The 18,664-nt window shown below is 44.2% G+C and overlaps 1 protein-coding gene across 2 annotated transcripts in view; it reads right to left on the bottom strand.

Moving 5' to 3' along the window:
• The window catches only part of LOC143937468 (3-galactosyl-N-acetylglucosaminide 4-alpha-L-fucosyltransferase FUT3-like), a 76,122-nt gene extending 63,980 nt beyond the window's left edge, over nt 1-12,142 (bottom strand). The window contains exon 1 of one of the 2 annotated variants that reach the window (XM_077460812.1): nt 12,002-12,142. The gene's annotated coding sequence lies outside the window, so the exon portion shown is untranslated. The remainder of the gene's footprint in view (nt 1-12,001) is intronic. The other variant, XM_077460810.1, reaches the window with a different exon arrangement.
• Nucleotides 12,143-18,664: the final 6,522 nt, after the last annotated feature.

Here is an 18,664-nt window from a genome sequence, read left to right as displayed (position 1 = left end):
TCAGATATAATTAAACATGATTGGTTGGTTTATTTTCACTGTAAACTGCCTGTAGTGACTAATCATAAAGAACTGTTTCCATAAAATTAGACATCATTAGTCGGTACACTTTTGTGGGGTTTTTTTTTACTGACCACTTAATTTCAGAAGTGAGCATGTTACCACTTGCCCTCAAGTTGAAGCGGTCCTCCACCCTGAAGTGTAAGTTCCGCTCATCTGATCCCTCCCCCCCTCTGGTGCTACAATCGGCACCTTTCAGGGGGGTGTGGGTGCAGTTACCTGGGACAAGACCGCCACAGATGGCCCGCCCCCAGTTGTGTTCTGGGAAACACACAGTTCCCAGGACACAGCGGGGAGCAGCAGAGATGCGCAGCGCGACACGCGCATGCGCAGTAGGGAACCGGGCAGTGAAGCTGCAATGCTTCACTTCCCGATTCCCTGACAGAGGATGGCAGCGGGGGCAGCAGAGAGACGAGCGATCGCTGGTCATCTGCCGCCGACATCACTGGACCCTGGGACAGGTAAGTGTCAATTTATTAAAAGTCAGCAGCTGCAATATTTGTAGCTGTTGGCTTTTAATATTTTTTTTAAAGGTGCAGAACCACTTTAATTGGCTTCTCATCCACCCTGACACCTACGCCATTATTTCTCTTATTTATCCATGTGTTCTTATACAAGCATTAGTCAACTGACTACATTAGAGGGCTTTTTCAGGACTAGTTACCTCTGAAAGAAGAAAAAAGATAAAAAGCAGAATGATGCCCTAAGCAAGGTAAAAGCCACCCCCTTTTGCATTGATACTGAAAAAGAATGCAAGAGGCATAGGAGCAGCTGTTTATTTGCGTTGTTTCTGTACTAGTATGGCTCCATCAGACGCCAACTGTCTACGAAAACATCTTCCCTTGTGATGTGAAAGGCTGGTACAGAGCTTTGATAGGTTGTACTACCACCTCTGGTTTACTGCAGGATCATATCTGGACCCAATGAGCAACCCCGGGTCATGGACTCCTCAAGGTTGCCCTGTAGATGATCCAGGTTTGCTTTGAGCTGTTCCGTGTGTGTGTATATATGCATGTACAATCATGCAAGAATTTGACAACATAAAAATACCTTTACTTTTTATATCAAGAAAAACAAACATACAGAGCATTAGTTATGACACAATTAGCTAAACCTGAATAACTTGAAGTGCAACTTGAAATGCATCAAAAAGGTCTATGGAGAATAAAACATCTCAAGCGTCCAAGCAAGGATGACTCAGGACAGTGAAATATTTATTAATGTCTGTAACTCAATCAATTTGACTATTCTAATATGATTTTTATATTCATTTTGTTAGCTGCAACAGATTTGCTGTTTTTTTTATATATATATATTTTGAGTATCACACTATTTAAAACATTGTATCAAAGTGTATGACCAGCCCATACATTTTTTAGGTTATGGGTAGAACAGGTAAGAATTAGAAGCTCTGTTGGATCTTTCCTGTACTCAGAAATGTCCCCATATTGGACAAAAGGTTTCAATAAACAGAAAGGGAGTGGTAGGCTAGAACCTCTGTCCATTTTCTTTAAAGCTTTGAGCCTAGGTTCACATTGGTGCAATTTGCCATGCGCTTTGACATGTCAAATCGCATGCCAAATCAGCAGCTATTAACGACAATGGCACCATCTGGATCTGTGCGACGTCAACTTTGCAGCACCGCACTGATTCCCAAAAATATTCCCTTTACTAATTTTGGCGACTTCAGTGTGCAATTTGTAAAGATATCTGTGCAGGAACCCCCTGAAAACGCTCCCAAAGTACGACTGACATGCGAGTATGAAATTGTGTGAGTTCAGCTGAACTCGCACGATTTCTAACCTGCTGTCAGTGTGAACCTAGGCTTAGCGTCCTTGTTGCAGATTTTTTCTAGTTGGTGAAATCGCTGTCTCCGTGACAATTAGTGATGGGAAATCTCTGGGAGCTCCAGATAGCAATAGAAGCCTGGCAGTGGATCCAATTAATCCCCACGATTTCCCCCCCAAAAAATAAAAAAATAAACATTGAAAAAAGGTTTTGGCTAGACCTTAAAAGAAATCTGTAAAAAGATATGTGGGCTGCTTAATGAAATCACCTTTGTAGACTTTTGCCTCAATAAAAAACAACTTGGAACAAGCAGCATGAGACTTATGATCTGCAGATAATGACTAAAGCTGGTTATACACACTGGGGGTTATTTACTAAAGGCAAATCCACTTTGCACTACAAGTGCACTGAAGGTGACCTTGGAAGTAAAGTCACTGTAGATCCGAGGGGGACATGCAAGGAAAATAAAAAAACAGTATTTTAGCTTGCACATGATTGGACGATAAAATCAGCAGAGCTTCCACTCATATTAGATCTACCCCTAATGCCACGTACACACGATCGGAAATCTCGTCGGAAAAAGCTCTGATGGTTTTCCCGACGGAATTCCGATGGAATTTGGCTCAAGCTGTCTTGCCTACGGTCACACCAAATTCCGATCGTTTAGAACTAGGGATGAGCCGAACACCCCCCGGTTCGGTTTGCACCAGAACTTTCGAACGGACCCCAAATTCGTACGAACTTTAGAACCCCATTGAAGTCTATGGGACTTGAACGTTCCAAATTAAAAGTGCTAATTTTAACGGCTAATATGCAAGATACTGTCCTAAAAAGGGTTTGGCGACCTGGCTCCTGCCCCAGGGGACATGGGTCAATGCCTAAAATGTTTTTAAAAATGTCCGTTTTGGCGGGAGCACTGATTTTAATGACGATTAAAGTGAAAAAAAAAAGTGAAATATTCCTTTAAATATGGTGCCTGGGGGGTGTCTGTAGTATGCCTGTGAAGTGCCACGCGTTTCCCGTGTTTAGAACAGTCCCTGCACAAAATGACATTAAACGGAAATAACATCATTTATAACTGCTTGTGGTTTTAATGTTATATCTGGTTCCTGCAATATGGTTGAAAATCATTGAGAAAAATGGCATGGGTAGCCCTCCCTGCCCATTACCAGCCCCTTTTGGTCTTGTACGCATATTAAGGGGAACCCAGTACCCATATTAAAAAAAGGAAATGCGTGTGGCCCCTAGGCCCTATATACTCAGAACAGCAGTATACAGGCGGTGCAAACAAGACAGGGACTGTGTAGGTTTGTTGTGTTAAGTTGAATCTGTTTGTAATTTTCAACTGGTACATTATTAAAGTGTAGCTCCAGTCCAAAAAACTATTTTTAAGCTTTTTGGAAAACATAGGGAAGGGTTATCACCCCTGTATAATTTGTTTTGTCGTCCATCTTTTTTCATCTCACTTGCTGTTGTCTCCTTCCGTTAGCAAGTAGGAGATGTTTGTAAGTTGGATGTTTGAAAGTAGGGGCCTGCCCTATATGCTCTGCAGAAATGGCGAAACAAGGTGTTGGTTTTGACACAACATTGTAAGCCCTCAAAGTGATTCTTGGTGGGCGCTGGAGCGCCCTGCTGTGAACGATTATATCAAGAATTGTAATTACATGCCATTGTTGAACAGTGGTAGAAAAATTGACCTTTGGTGGTTGTGGTGCTGGTGCCACAACACTATAAGTCCTCACAGTTAATCTGGGTTGGCACAGGAACGGGCCCTCCTGTGAAATATTATATCAAGAATTGTAATTACAAAAAAAAAAATTGGGCCTTAGGCACTGGTGCTGGTGCCACGACACTGCAACCTCTCCCATATACTCTATTTTTATTGCAGTAATTAGCCCTGCTGAAAAATTGGGCTGATGGCATCACTCAGAACCAGAAATGTTCTTCCAACATATCAGCGGAGGAGGAAGAGGATAGACAATCAACATAACAGGACAGTCACTCAGCATCAGCATAGGCAGTCTTGAAGGGATGTAATATTTCAAAAAAAATTATTCGGTTACATCAGCTTCAGGTGCTTGGTAGCTGTGGGTGATCCAAGACTGATTCATCTTGATGAAGTTCAGTCGATCAACTGATTCGGTGGACAGGCGCACCCTGTGATCAGTAACAAAGCCACCAGCAGCACTGAAGGTGCGTTCCGAAAGAACGCTGGATGCAGGACAGGCCAGTAGCTCAATTGCATACTGTGCAAGCTCTGGCCAGTGATCCATCCTCAAGACCCAGTAAGCAAGAGGATTTTCGGTGGGAAAGGTGTCCAAGTCTGATCTTGCCCCTAGGTATTCCTGCACCATGTAAATCAGACGCTGACGATGGTTGCTGGAACCGATCATACCTTGGGGCTGCGGACTAAAAAATTGTCTGAAAGCATCAGTCAGACGGCCACCTTCTCCACCGCTCCTTCTGACCGATGCCTCAGCAACACGTTGTCCAGGACCAGGAGTTTGTAACCTCCTAGTCTCTGGGAATGCGTTGCACAGACCTTTCTGCAAGGCCTCCCGGAGATGTCTCATCCTCTGCTCCCTCTGCGATGGCAAGATAAGGTCGGCAACCTTACCCTTGTACCGTGGATCAAGGAGAGTGGCCAGCCAGTAATGGTCCCTCTCCTTGATCCGAAGAATACGAGGATCCTTCCGCAGGCTTTGCAGGATCAGGGAGGCCATGCAGCGTAGGTTAGCTGAGGCATTCGGTCCGGAGTCCTCTGGGTCACTAAGGACAACATGATCCGCAGCTACCTCCTCCCAGCCACGTACAAGTCCACATGTTTCTTGGGACTGTAAATCATCCCTACAAGACTGCTGCTGCTGATGCTGAGTACCAGCCTCCACCTCCATTCTGACACAATCATCCTCCTCCTCCTCTTCCTCCTCCTCATCCTCTTCCTGTGTGATGGGTGGCACAGCAGGAACACTGTCTGGATAAAGGGGGCCTTGAGAGGCAAGGAAGTCCTCCTCTTCCTGCCTCTGTTCTGCCTCAAGTGTCCTGTCCATTATTCCACGCAGCGTATGCTCCAAGAGGTGGACAAGAGGTACAGTGTCACTGATGCATGCACTGTCACTGCTCACCATCCTTGTGGCCTCCTCAAATGGTGACAGGACAGTGCATGCATCCCTGATCATGCCCCACTGGCGTGGTGAGAAAAAACCGAGCTCCCCTGTCCTGGTGCCGTAGTCGCACAGGTACTCATTGATGGCCCTCTGCTGCGTGTGCAGCCGCTGCAGCATGGCCAACGTTGAGTTCCACCTGGTGGGCATGTCACATATAAGGCGGTTCTTGGGCAGGTTCAACTCCTTTTGGAACTCAGCCAGCCGAGCAAAGGCATTAAATGATCGGCGGAAATGCACACAGACTTTCCTGGCCTGCTTCAGGACATCCTGTAAGCCGGGGTACCTGCCCAAGAACCGCTGCACCACCAGGTTAAGGACGTGAGCTACACAGGGCACATGGGTCAGTTGTCCCTGTCGGAGGGCGGAGAGGAGGTTGGTGCCATTGTCGCAAACCACCATTCCTGGCTTAAGCTGGCGTGGCGTCAACCACCTCTCGGGCCTGCCCCTGCAGAGATGACAAAACATCCACCCCAGTGTGGCTCCTGTTCCCCAAACAAACCAGCGCAAGCACGGCATGGCATCGTTTTGCCTGCGTACTTGCGTAGCCCCTGGAACACCTACGGAGCACCGCTGGTTCTGAGGACAGAGCACTGGAAGAGGCCATGGAGGAAGAAGAAGGGGAGGGGGTGGAGGAGAGAGGTGTGTCACAACCAATAGTAGCATTTTGGAGGCGTGGTGGCGGAACAACCTCCAACACTACTGCACCTTGTCCTGCATCCTTCCCAGCTGCCAGAAGGGTGACCCAATGGGCCGTGAAAGACAGGTAACGTCCCTGTCCATGCCTGCTGGACCATGAGTCAGCGGTAATATGCACCTTACCGCTGACCGCCCTGTCCACCGAGGCAAGGACATTGCCTTCCACATGCCGGTAGAGAGCCGGAATCGCCTTCCGTGAGAAAGTCTACCAACTGAAAAGGCAGCAGTTGAAGTGCTAGCAATTTAGCCAAGCTAGCCTTCAACCGCTGGGCATGTGGATGGCTGGGAATGAACTTCTTTCGCCGGTCCAGCAGCTGGGGCAGGGACATTTGCCTGCTATAATCGGACGTGGGTGTACTGCTAGCAGAGTGCCCGGACGCACTTGGCTGTGACACACCTAATTCTACACCTTCATTCCTCTCAGAGCAGGTTTCAGAGAGGATTGAAGGTCTAGTGGGGTTGGAGATGCCAGCTGATGAGGACCAAGGAGAGGTCCGCTTTGTTCTTTGGTGTGGGTCTTTGAGGTACGCTTGCCAATGAGCTGCATGGCAGGTCAACATATGTCTGGTCAAGCATGTGGTGCCCAAGCGGCTGATGTTTTGGCCACGCGAGATACGCTTGAGACATATGTTGCAAATAGCAGCGGTGCGATCTGATGCACTCGTCTCAAAAAAGCCCACACCAAAGAACTTTTAGAATAACGCGCAGAGGCAGCGCCCTGCACAGGTGGAGCTCTGCGGTGTGATTCAGTCGGTGTGCTGCCCCTAAGCTGGATCCTGGAGGGCATCCTGCCTCATTGGACATGTGCCTCCTCCTCCTCCTCCTCCTCCTCCTCTCTCCTACCAGGCACCCACGTGGAGTCAGTGCCCTCATCATCCCCTCCCTCTTCATTGCTGTAGCAAACCTGGCAATATGCTGCAGCTTGTGGAGCATGACTGCCAGATTGCTGTCCTTCTTGAGCATCCCCTCTCTCTGCATTCACGCTACTGCCTTCCTCTAGCTGAGTGTCATCATCAGAGCCTACAAAACACTGGGCATCCTCCTGCAGCATGTACCCAACACTGTGCTCAAAGAGTTCAGGAGAATCCTCAGGAGGACGTGGTGGGTCTAGGGAAGGAGTCACTGATGATGACATTGAGACGAGGGAAGACGATGCGTTGGCAGCTGCTTTGCTAGTACCCTGAGACTGGGTGAGAGAGGATGAAGAGGATGAAGAGGGCTTGGTCATCCACTCTACCAAGTCGTTGGCATGTTGCGGTTCAACATGTCCAGCTGCCGAAAAGAAGGACAAGCGTGTCCCATGGCCACGTGCTGATGACAATGCACCACGTCCACGACCAGCACTGTTGTCTCTGTTGTCTCAGAGCCTACTTGCCCTCTTTTATCGGCTCGCGCCTCTCTGCCTCTCCTTGCTGGCCTTCCAGACATGGTAATGGCCTGAAGAGAGTTGGGTAAAACAGCAGTTGGGTAGTGTATATTGTGCTGGAGGCACACAACACCCACTAACTCCTGCAGATGCCTTTATTTTAGAACACCAGAGATAAAGGGGTATACTGTACTGGAGGCACACAACACCCACTAAGCCCTGCAGATGGCTCTATTAGAGAACAGCAAAAAAAAGGGTAGATACAGGTGTATATTGTGCTGGAGGCACACAACACCCACTAACTCCTGCAGATGCCTTTATTATAGAACACCAGAGATAAAGGGGTATACTGTACTGGAGGCACACAACACCCACTAAGCCTTGCAGATGGCTCTATTAGAGAACAGCAATAAAGGGTCGATACAGGTGTATATTGTGCTGGAGGCACAAAACACCCACTAACTCCTGCAGATGCCTTTATTATAGAACACCAGAGATAAAGGGGTATATACAGATGTATACTGTGCTGTGCTGGAGGCACACACAACTTCCAATTACTCCTGCAGATGGCAGATGGCTCAAATAGAGAAGAGCTATGTAGGTGGATATAGCGGTGTGTACTGGGTACAGAGCAAGCAGACAGCACGCACAAGCTCCTAACACTACTGACTGCAAGCTCTATTATAAAAGATAGATCACTAGCTATATACTTGAGGTGAATATAGCGGTGTATACTGCGGTCAGGGCACGCAGACAACAACCACTACAGAAGAGCAAGATCGAAAATTGGCCGATAACGATCGGTGTATACTGTGTTGAAGGTATACAGAACACCCACTAACTGCTTCAGACGCCAACACACTACACAAGGCCGCTGCGCTGGCGGTCTTATATAGTGTGGGGCGTGTACTACACAGCGTGAGCTATGATTGGCCACAGGCATCCTGCCTGTGGCCAATCATGGCTCTCCTCGCTGCTGGCGCTGTGATTGGCCAAGCATGCGGGGTCACAGTGCATGCTTGGTCAATCATGAGCCAGCAATGCACTGCGATGACTCAGTGCATTGTGGGCCGTGAGCGCCACACGAATTTGGCGCGAACGGCCCATAATGTTCGGAATTTGCCGAACGGGCGAATAGCCGATGTTCGAGTCGAACGTATGTTCGACTCGAACACGAAGCTCATCCCTATTTATAATGCAGTGACGTACAACACGTTTGACGGGTCTAGAAAAAGGAAGTTCAATAGCCAGTAGCCAATAGCTTCTGTCTCGTAATTGAATCTGAGCATGCGTGATTTTTGGCGTGTCGCAATTCCATACACACGATCGGAATTTCTGATTGAGAACGTTTTTCCGTCTGGAAAATTGAGAACATGCTATGAATTTTTGGCTGGCGGAAATTCGGACAGCTAAATTCCAACGGAGCATACACACGGTCGCATTTTCCGATGAAAAGCTCTCATTGGTCTTTTTCTGGCCGGAATTCCGATCGTGTGTACGCAGCATTAGATTTAAAGCTACTGCACTTTCAAGTGCACTTGTAGTGCAAAGTGGATTTGCCTTTCGTAAATAACCCCCACTGAGTTTGTTTTTTTCATTTAACCAGCGTTTTAAAGAGAAAAAAAAAACACACACTCAAAATTTCCACATTCACACAAACAATGCAGATGCAGGTATCTCCCCCCACTGTGCTACTGTATTCCGACAGTGGGGTCTCCCCCCTCCCGGTAGGAATACACAAATCATTAACTGCAGCAGCTAATGAAATGCTGGGTTTCCAGCAGAACCGTCCAACAGAAACTCGTCTAACAACAAGCTTGTGTTGAACAGAGAAGGGTACACATTAATTAAAATTCGTCTGCTTCCTGCTGAACATGAACGTCTTTGGATCAACACAATAGCTATGCAAGCGACATAATCAAAAAGAGTTCAAGCTTCCCATGGGTTTTCTACAGCAGTGGTTCTCAACTTTGTTCTCAAGTACCCCCAGCAGGCCATGTTTGCAGGTTTTCCTTTATCTTGCACAGGTGCTTTAAATCAGAGTCAATGACTTGGTATTTGGGCACCTTCTGCTAATGTCATGTTTGGTGAGAACTGATTCTGAGCATGCATGTTTGTACTTTGGACTTTGTACGATGGACTTGTGTACACACGATACGAAAAATCTGACAACAGACCGTTGTCCTCCGAAAATTTACTAGCCTGCTAACCAAAAATGGTTGGACGAAAGTTAAACAGCAATTGTCTGATGGAGCGTACCAACGGTGGAATTTTAGGCAAACAGTCTGTTATCACACAATGCCGGGCTGAAAATCGAATTGAGGCTTTAGCCCTTGTACACCCGGTCGGAGCTTCCGAGTAATAGGAATAAAAAGTGACATCATTTTTTTTTCCTTTTTTTTTTTTGAGAACAGTGTAAAAAATAAAAAGGTAATATAAGAAAAAAAAATAAAAATTTAAAGCGTGCCCCGTCCCGCCGAGCTCGTGTGCAGAAGCGAACACATACATGAGCAACACCCACATATGAAAACTGTGTTCAAACCACACATGTGAGAGATCGCCACGATTGGTAGATTGAGAGCAATAATTCTAGCCCTAGACCTCATATGTTACTTAAAACATGCAACCTGTAGAATTTTTTAAACATTGCTAATGGAGATTTTTAAGGGTAAAAGTTTTTCGCCATTCCAAGCGGGCACAATTTTTAAGTATGACATGTTGGGTATCAATTTACTCGGCGTAACATTATCTTTTACAATATAAAAAAAAATAAAAAATAGGCTGACTTTACTGTTGTCTTATTTTTAAAATTCCAATTAGTATATTTTTTACAAAAAAAGTGTGCTTGTAAGAACGCTGTGGAAATACGGTGTGACAGAAAGTATTGCAACAACTGCCATTTTATTCTCTAGGGCGGTGATGGCAAACCTTGGCACTCCAGGTGTTTTGGAACTACATTTCCCATGATGCTCATGCACTCTGCAGTGTAGTTGAGCATCATGGGAAATGTAGTTCCAAAACATCTGGGATGCCAAGGTTCGCCATCACTGCTCTAGGATGTTTAAAAAATATAATGTTTGGGGTTCTAAGTAATTTTCTAGCAAAAATAAATAAAGTTTAAACAACCAATCTCAAAAAGAGGCTTGGTCCTTAACCACTTCAATACTTAGGCTAGGACATCATATGACGTCCTTGACATTGAGTGGGGATATCTGAATGATGCCCGCAGCTACAGGCATCATTCAGATATCATTTTTTCCAGCTGGTGATTCTGTGCACGATAAGAACTATCATAGCGGCAGTTCCGCTGCTTGATCGTTCTTATAGGCAACGGGAGAGGACGTCTTCTGCTGCCATCAGGTGCTTCTCCGGGCTCCCCCATGCCATCGCTTACATTCCTTGTAATAGAAATAAAAGTGACCAAAAAAAAGAAGGGCAAAAATAAAAAAAAAGTAAAATAATTTTTTTTTTTTTTTTAAACACCCTGTCCCTGGTAGCTCGTGTTCAAAAGCGAATGCACATGCAAGTCCCGCCCACATATGTAAACACTATTCAAACCACACATGTGAGGTATCGCCGCATGCGTTAGAGCGTGTGCAACAATTCTAGCACTGGACCTCCTCTGTAACTCTAAACTGGTAACCTGTAAAAAAAAGTGTTGCCTATGGAGATTTTTAAGTACCGAAGTTTGGCGCCATTCCATGAGTGTGTGCCGTTTTAAAGCATGACATGTTAGCTATCTGTTTACTCGGCGTAACATCATCTTTCACATTATACAAAAATATTGGGCTAACTTACGGTTTCGTTTTTTTTAATTCATGAAACCGTTTTTCTTTCCAAAAAAAAAGGCGTTTGAAAAATTATTGCGCAAATACCGTGAAAGATAAAAAGTTTCAATGACCGCATTTTATTCACTAGGGTGTCTGCTAAAAAAACATATATAATGTTTGGGGGTTCTAAATAATTTTCTAGCAAAAAAATTATGATTTTTACATGTGGGAGAGAAGCGCCAGAATAGGTCCGGTATTGAAGTGGTAATAATAAATAGATTACTTATTGTATCTAGATAAGGAGTGAATATTTGTAGGGTACAGATTTTTGGCAAATAGTGTTCGGTAATTATTGACATTTTTTTTTTTTAAATGGCTATACTCATAAGCAACTTTTAACTATTAGTCTAAGTTCACAGATATGCGAATTGGATAAATTTTTAACTAAATCCAATTCACATAACATGTGAATCAGACCAGTTTTCAATGGTTCACACATGAACACGCAACACGGCTGTGGTGCAGTTTTAAAAAAAGGGTCCTGTGCGATTCTGGGTCATGTGCGGTGTCAGATAGAAATTTGCACCTGAACCAGTGAACAGAACCGCACTGGACTGCTGCACTGAAACCGCGGCCTCATATGTGTGAACCCAGCCTAAAACAGATCTATCCTCAGCAAAATATATATTTTTTTCTAACTCAGCAACTGTGGCATACAAATATTAATTATTCAAATTTATATATAACAACATTTTATTTTTATTTGGAACAGTTTTAACTTAACTGCGTTTAGTTGGGCTGAATTAGTTCCCACAGGCAATAAGTCTCATTCTCGGCTCTGCCAATCCCCAACAATTAATTATTTTATGCAAGGTGTACTTGCCAAAAGAAATTAAGAGGTCTTAAAAAAAAAATTGCACAGCAGTGCAAACACCACAGCAATGAACCTACTCTGACATGCAGGATTACTCTAAAGTTATTAAAAGTATTTTGATGTCTTTACTTTGATTTTTTTGGAGAGGGAATACAAATACACATCTATGCTCATATTAAGGGATTTGGAAAAAGAAACAAACAAAAAAAAAAAAAACAGCACTTTAAGCATTCTTATAAATCAGGTGAATGAAATCAAAAGAAATTAATCAAAAGCTTACCTCTAAAGCATCAGCACGACTTTGACTGCCCAGTAAAGCCCTACCTCCACTATATGCCGTTGATAGTGTGTGATGGTAAGGTGCACTGGCTAGGACTAGACGGACAAGTATATTAGATGGGCGGAGGGAGGCTACACCTGGATAAAGACACAAAGCCTACTGACTTAGGACACAACTGCATAGGAGATTTTTATACAAAGCCTTACAGAAATATATCTGTACTTTAAATTTTTTATTTTTTTTTATAATATATATAGCTAGCTATATAAAATATATTTATATAAAATGACTTGTTCTGGGTCAGTGACTCAGAAAATATAAAATCTGAAAACAGCCAGGTAATTCGTGTGTGTGGGGTGTTTTTTTTTTTTTTTTAAAGCGGAGCTCCACCCTAAAGTCGAACTCCTGCTCATTGGAACCCTCCCCCCCTCCAGTGCCACAATTGGCACCTTTCAGGGGGGAGGGGGTGCAGGTACCTGTACAGTACAGATATCTGCACCCACTTCCGGTGTAGATTCTGCAGAATCTACGCCCCTTTCCGCAGAATCTACGCCCCTTTCCGAAGGTCCCCCACTGTCTCCTGGGAAACACACAGATCCCAGAGGCAGCGGGGACCATCCTTATTGTGCAGCGCGACTCGCGCATGCGCAGTAGGGAACCGGGAAAAGAAGCCGCAAGGCTCCACTTCCTGATTCCCATACCCAAGATGGCGGCGGCAGCACCCGAGAGAGACGATCGAGAGATCGGCTTTGGGTGCCGACATCGCGGGCGCGCTGGGCGGGTAAGTGTCATTATTTTAAAAGTCAGCAGCTGCAGTATTTGTAGCTGCTGGCTTTTAAAAAATAAACGACGGACTCCCGCTTTAAATATGCCAAAATGATCAAAAATCTTAGCAAATGTATTTTCTCAGTAAAGGTCTCCTTTTTAAAGTGTAACTCCAGCTAACTCCTTTTTTGGTAGTTTTCTTTTGTATTGAGGTTAGAACTAGTGGACCCGCTGCTGGGTTTTAATTGCTTTTCAGGGCATCATAAAGCCTCATACACACGGTCAGACTTTGTACAAACTTTTCCGTGGACTTTTGTACAAAGGGCATGGTCCACAAGTTTGTATTGCATACACACGGTCGGACTTTTTGACAACAAACACGAACGTAATGACGTCACAACGTACTGACGCCACTTTAAAAGAGGACGTTCAATGACTCCAGCGCCACCTTTGGTCAACTTCTGTATTGTAGTCTGATCTTTTGCATTGGTTCTGAGCATGCGTGTTTGTACCTTGTACAAAAGTCTGATGCTTTTGCGTACACACGGTCGGACTTTGCTCCCTCGGACTTTTGTTGCCAGAAAGTTTGTCCGTTCGCACAGCCAACAAAAGTCCGATGAAAACAGAAAAAGTTTGTCCGATGGAGCGTACACACAGTCGGATGTTGCTCCAAAACAGCTAATTTGCATGTTTGTTGTCAAAAAGTCCGACCGTGTGTACGGGCCTTTAGAAAGATTTCTCCTCACCTAAGCTGGCCGTAGATGGGTAGAATTTAATGAAAATCGGTAGGAAAAACATGTTCCAAGAGAGTTTGCACATTTCTTTTCTAACACTTTAGTGAGTCAAATTAATTTAAATTTTTGACCGCAGTGACAAGAAAATTCGAAGGAGCAGGGTGGAAGATTTTTTTTCAAACACATTCAATTCTAACTGTGTATGTGGTTTACGTTCGGTAAAGTATTTTAATTTCAAAATGCTCTGCACAGCGGAGTGGATAGAACCTGTAATTCGCCTGCTCAGCAGATTGATCCCCTACTGAACAAGCAAAACCTGTTCCACGGAGGCACCTGTATGAAAAAGGCCTTACGCTGGATTCACACTTTTTGCGCATTTTTCAGATTTGCAATACAGAATGTGTTCCATAGGAAATCATGTTAAATGGACTATAGTGCAAATATGCAAAAAGCACCAAAAATGCATAGGTGTGAAAGGGGCCTTAAGGTCACAGGATGGCCAATCGGCTTCTAACTTCATCTTGTTCAATTAAGCTTTGACAAAAAAAAAAAAAAAAACTGGAAGCTGCTTGATTTCTATGCAGAGCTGCACCAGATTTTGCACTCTCCAGTTTTACACTGGTTCACACCATGATGCAAGTTGTGAGTGATGCGTTTTCCAGGTGCGTTTTGATTTGTATTTTTTACATGTGTTTTTGAAGTGTTTTGCATTTTTGGGATGTCTCTGTTGTCTTGCAGAAGAAACCTACAAAAACGCAACAAAAAAAACTCAAGCACTGCCTTTTTGATGCATTTCCACTGTGTTTCCATTGAAGTCTATGGAACCAAAAGGCAACCTGCTGTTGAAAAAAAGTCCCTGACCCTTTCCAAAAAATGCACTGCTGGAAAACGCACAGAAGTGAAAGTGACCCATAGGAAACCATGTTAAATGGACTGTAGTGCATTTCTGCAAAAACTGTGAACCAAGCCTTAGTAAATCAATCTCACAGTGACAACGGTTTTACCAGACCAGTAGTGAGGGAAATTCCTTAACAAGGACATATAAAGCAACCCCTCCCCCCCCCCCCCCTATTTAAATGAAAATAACACATTCTTCTTTCTCTGTTCTCTACTGTTTTTCACAAAGGGGACATACTTGAAAGGGAAAAGAGTGGTTATGGGTGTGGTTTAACCACTTGACCACTGGCACTTAAACCCCCTTCCTAACCAGACCAATTTTCAGCTTTCGGTGCTCTCACATTTTGAATGACAATTACTCAGTCATGCAACACTGTACTTATATGAAATGTTTGTCCTTTTTTTCCCCACACAAATAGAGCTTTAATTTGGTGGTATTTAACCACTTACCGACCAGCGCATGACGATGTACGTCCTATTTTTGAAGAGGGATATCTCGGTAACAGCAGCAGCTGCTGCCACAACCGAGATATCCATCTCTTCAGGCACCGGTCGTCTGTACGATAACGGTGGTCTCCGCGGCGGATTCGCCGCGAGGTCACCGCTAACGGCGGCGGGAGAGGTGCCACCCCCCCCGGGTATGGAGACGAGTGAGGCTAAGATGGCCCCCACTCGTCTCTATACCATAGGAGGGCGGAAGCGACGTCAAAACGTCACTTCCGCCCATACCTCTTAAAGGTATATTTTTTTTAAATGTCATTTTTTCTTTTTTTCTTTTCTTGCATTTTAGTCCAAATATGAGATCTGAGGACTTTTTGACCCCATATCTCATATTTAAGAGGACCTGTCATGCTTTTTTCTATTACAAGGGATGTTTACATTCCTTGTAATAGGAATAAAAGTGATCCATTTTTTTTTTTTTTTTTTTTTAAACAGTGTAAAAATAAATAAAATCAATTAAAATAAATAAGAAAAAAAAAAGGTTTTTAAAAACACCCCGTCACGACGAGCTTGCGCACAGAAGCGGGCGCATACGTGAGTAGCGCCCACATATGAAACCGGTGGTCAAACCACACATGTGAGATATTGCCGCGATCGGTAGAGCGAGAGCAATAATTCTAGCCCTAGACCTCCTCTGTAACGCAAAAAATGCAACCTGTAGAATTTTTTAAATGTCGCTTATGGAGATTTTTGAGGCTAAAAGTTTGACGCCATTCCACGAGCGGGCGCAATTTTGAAGCGTGACATGTTGGGTATCAATTTACTCGGCGTACCATTATCTTTCACAATATAAAAAAAAAAATTGGGCTAATTTTACTGTTGTCTTATTTTTTTTTTTTCAAAAAAGTGAATTTTTTCCAAAAAAAGTGCGCTTGTAATACCGCTGCGCAAATACGGTGTGAAAAAAATATTTCAATGACCGCCATTTTATACTCTAGGGTGTTTAGAAAAAAAACAATATAAAATGTTTGGGGGTAATTTTCTAGCAAAAACAAAACAGTTTTAAACATGTAAACACCAAATCTGAAAAAGAGGCCTGGTCCTTAAGTGGTTAATCACCCCTGGGTTTTTTATTTTTTGCTCTAAAAGACAGAAAATTCTGTATAAATAAATACAATGCATTTTTCTTTGTTTCTCTTAAAAATTTTTGCAAATTAGTAATTTTTCTTCATAATTTGTCCTCATTTCTTGAGACCCTAACAAGCCAGGAAAGTATAGATACCCCCTAAATTACCAATTTTTGGAAAGTAGACATTCCAAGGTATTTAGTAAGAGGCATGGTGAGTTTTTTGAAGTTGTATTTTTTTTTCCCACAATTCTTTGCAAAATCAAGATTTTTTTTTTTTGTCACAAAATTATTATTAGCAGGTTGTTTCTCACACACAGCATATGCATAGCACAAATTACACCCCAAAACAATTTCTACTACTCCTCCTGAGTATGGCGATACCACATGTGTGAGACTTTTACAGTGTGGCCACATACAGAGGACCAACATGCAGGGAGAACCTTCAGGTGTTCTTGGAGCATAAATTACACATATAATTTCTTGACTACCTCTTACAATTTAAAGGTCCTGGAGCACCAGGACAATGGAAACGCCCCAAAAATGACCCCATTTTGGAAATAAAACAACCCAATGTATAATCTATGAGGCATAAGGAGTCTTTTGAACATGTCATTTTTTTTTTCTACAAGTTTTTGGAAAACGTGTAAAAATGAAAATGCTTTTTTTTTTTGCACAAAGTTGTCCCTTTATACAATATTTCTAACACATAGCATGTCCATACCAAAAAATATACCCCGAAATAGATTTCTCAAGTCATCTTCCAGGACGGCACACTTGAGAGATGAGAGGCTCCTCCCTACAGGAAACGCAATCAATCGACAGCTGTTTTAAGTCCCCACCATTCCCCTTGATCCTCAGTTTTTGATTGTGTTTCTCCCTACACAGCAAAATTTCCAATTGACCCGAAGCCTGGGGCTAGCTGGACCACAAGCTTGGGAAGCCTCTGGGTCTGGTAGGATATTCTTGTCCTTCCTGGGGAGTTCCCCTATCTTTTCCTCAGGAGGGGCAGCAGAAATTGGAAGAGCCCCCCTAAGAGCTGAAGGACCCTGGGTACAGTGGTGTACCCAGAACTTCAGGGGCCATTATCCTGTCTCCCCTCCTTACCTGTACAGGTGGCTGTTCAGACAGGGGTGCTGGCCATCGGTTCTTTCCAGGGGGATTGTGTCCCCGACACAGCCTAACCTTGCACCTCCCTATGGGGACAGCAGTTGGGGGGGGCACTTTGGCGGCTATCCTCCTTGCGTGTGGACCATAAGAATGGAAAAACAAGCCCGCTGGCTGTGGCAAAATGGGGAAGACGACAACGGTGAGTATTTTCCTTTGCCTTGGGAATTTAGCTGCAAAATCCCCAATTCCAGCCAGAGGTTTTCTGGGCATTTGAGATAATCTCCCCTGGGGTCTGGATTCAAATAGCCCTTAAGCTTCTGCTAAAAACACCAGCCGCAGCTCCCTCTTACATCAGAGACGCTGTATGGTAGACAGGTGGCGCAGAGGAACGAGTGTGCCTAAACCACCTCAGATGGGAAAGAGGTAGGTAGGCCATTGCTCCCCCTTCCCCGTGTATATACTGACTGGTGCAGTGCAGAACCTGGGGTCGGGATACAAATAGCCCAGACGCCACTGCTAAAACCACCAGCCACAGCTCCCTCTTACAGCAGAGACACTGTGGTTATCGCAGCAGTAGGTTGCCAGCCTCTCCCTACATGCCCAGTTGTGGTACATTAGTAGGGATGAATATAGCATACAGAGGGGACCTGGTAGATACAAAGTTACTTACAGGCCAGGTATACCACTGAACAAGTTATTAATTGTGCAGTGGTTGGTGGATTCAGAAGCTCCCCTGGTCAGCAGGTGCACTAGGTTACCGGCCCTATTAGCCCAGCTGCTAGGAATCTGAAGTTGTTTCATGATGCTTAAAAGCTGACCTAACATTCAAGGATGGGCAGGGACCAAGCTTCTATGTGGCACAGTAGGGGTTCCCTTGTGACAGATCCTCCTTTTGGGGGTTGCTTGCTATAGGTAACTTTCATAAGCTCCAACCTCCCACTTCACCTTTACACTGTGGTTATATTATAGTGTAGGAGGTAAGAAGAAACTTTTTTGTTGGTTGGGCTACAATCCACTCAGTGGCAGATCTAAAGGCGATTCACCATAGACCGCTTCCTACATCCTTTTAATTGAGGATTTTTTGTGCAAACCTATGCAAGAGCTACATAATTGCTTGTTTGAAGCCTGCAAGTAGCTATTTACCCCCCAGGCTAAATTGGTAACCACCTCTTCTAGAGGCTGTCTTAAGTTGGTCTCTAGGGCTGGGCTCATTGAGTCTTTAGTTGCTAATCAGCACCACCTGGGTATGAGCTGGCTAGTGTTTGCTCAGTCTATGGAGGTAAGGTAGGACAACAACTACTATAGTAGGGTGTCCAAACATTTTAGGATTTGTTCCTTCACTGGTGGTGAAGGTTTAGTATCTACAGCCCAGGCTACGCCTATGAAATAAATTGCCTGTTGGTTATTTCATAAAGGGATAGACCATGACTCCTCATTGGCTGCACACCAGTAGACCTCAGTAGTGAAGGTTTGTCCTTGCATCTCTTCTCATAATGGTTATATTGCTGCACATCAGACATGCACAAGATTGAGGTCTGTCTGTGGGGCTTTGTGTTCTGCATTACTGCCTTGTTGGTGGTTACTTATCAG

This window comes from Lithobates pipiens, unplaced genomic scaffold (assembly GCF_037356315.1).
Source record: "Lithobates pipiens isolate NorthernLeopardFrog02 unplaced genomic scaffold, aLitPip1_a1.2 Scaffold_10, whole genome shotgun sequence".
Classification (NCBI taxonomy): Eukaryota; Metazoa; Chordata; class Amphibia; order Anura; family Ranidae; genus Lithobates; species Lithobates pipiens.
Note: the sequence above shows the minus strand (reverse complement) of the source record. Positions and strands in the feature narration are given on the sequence as shown.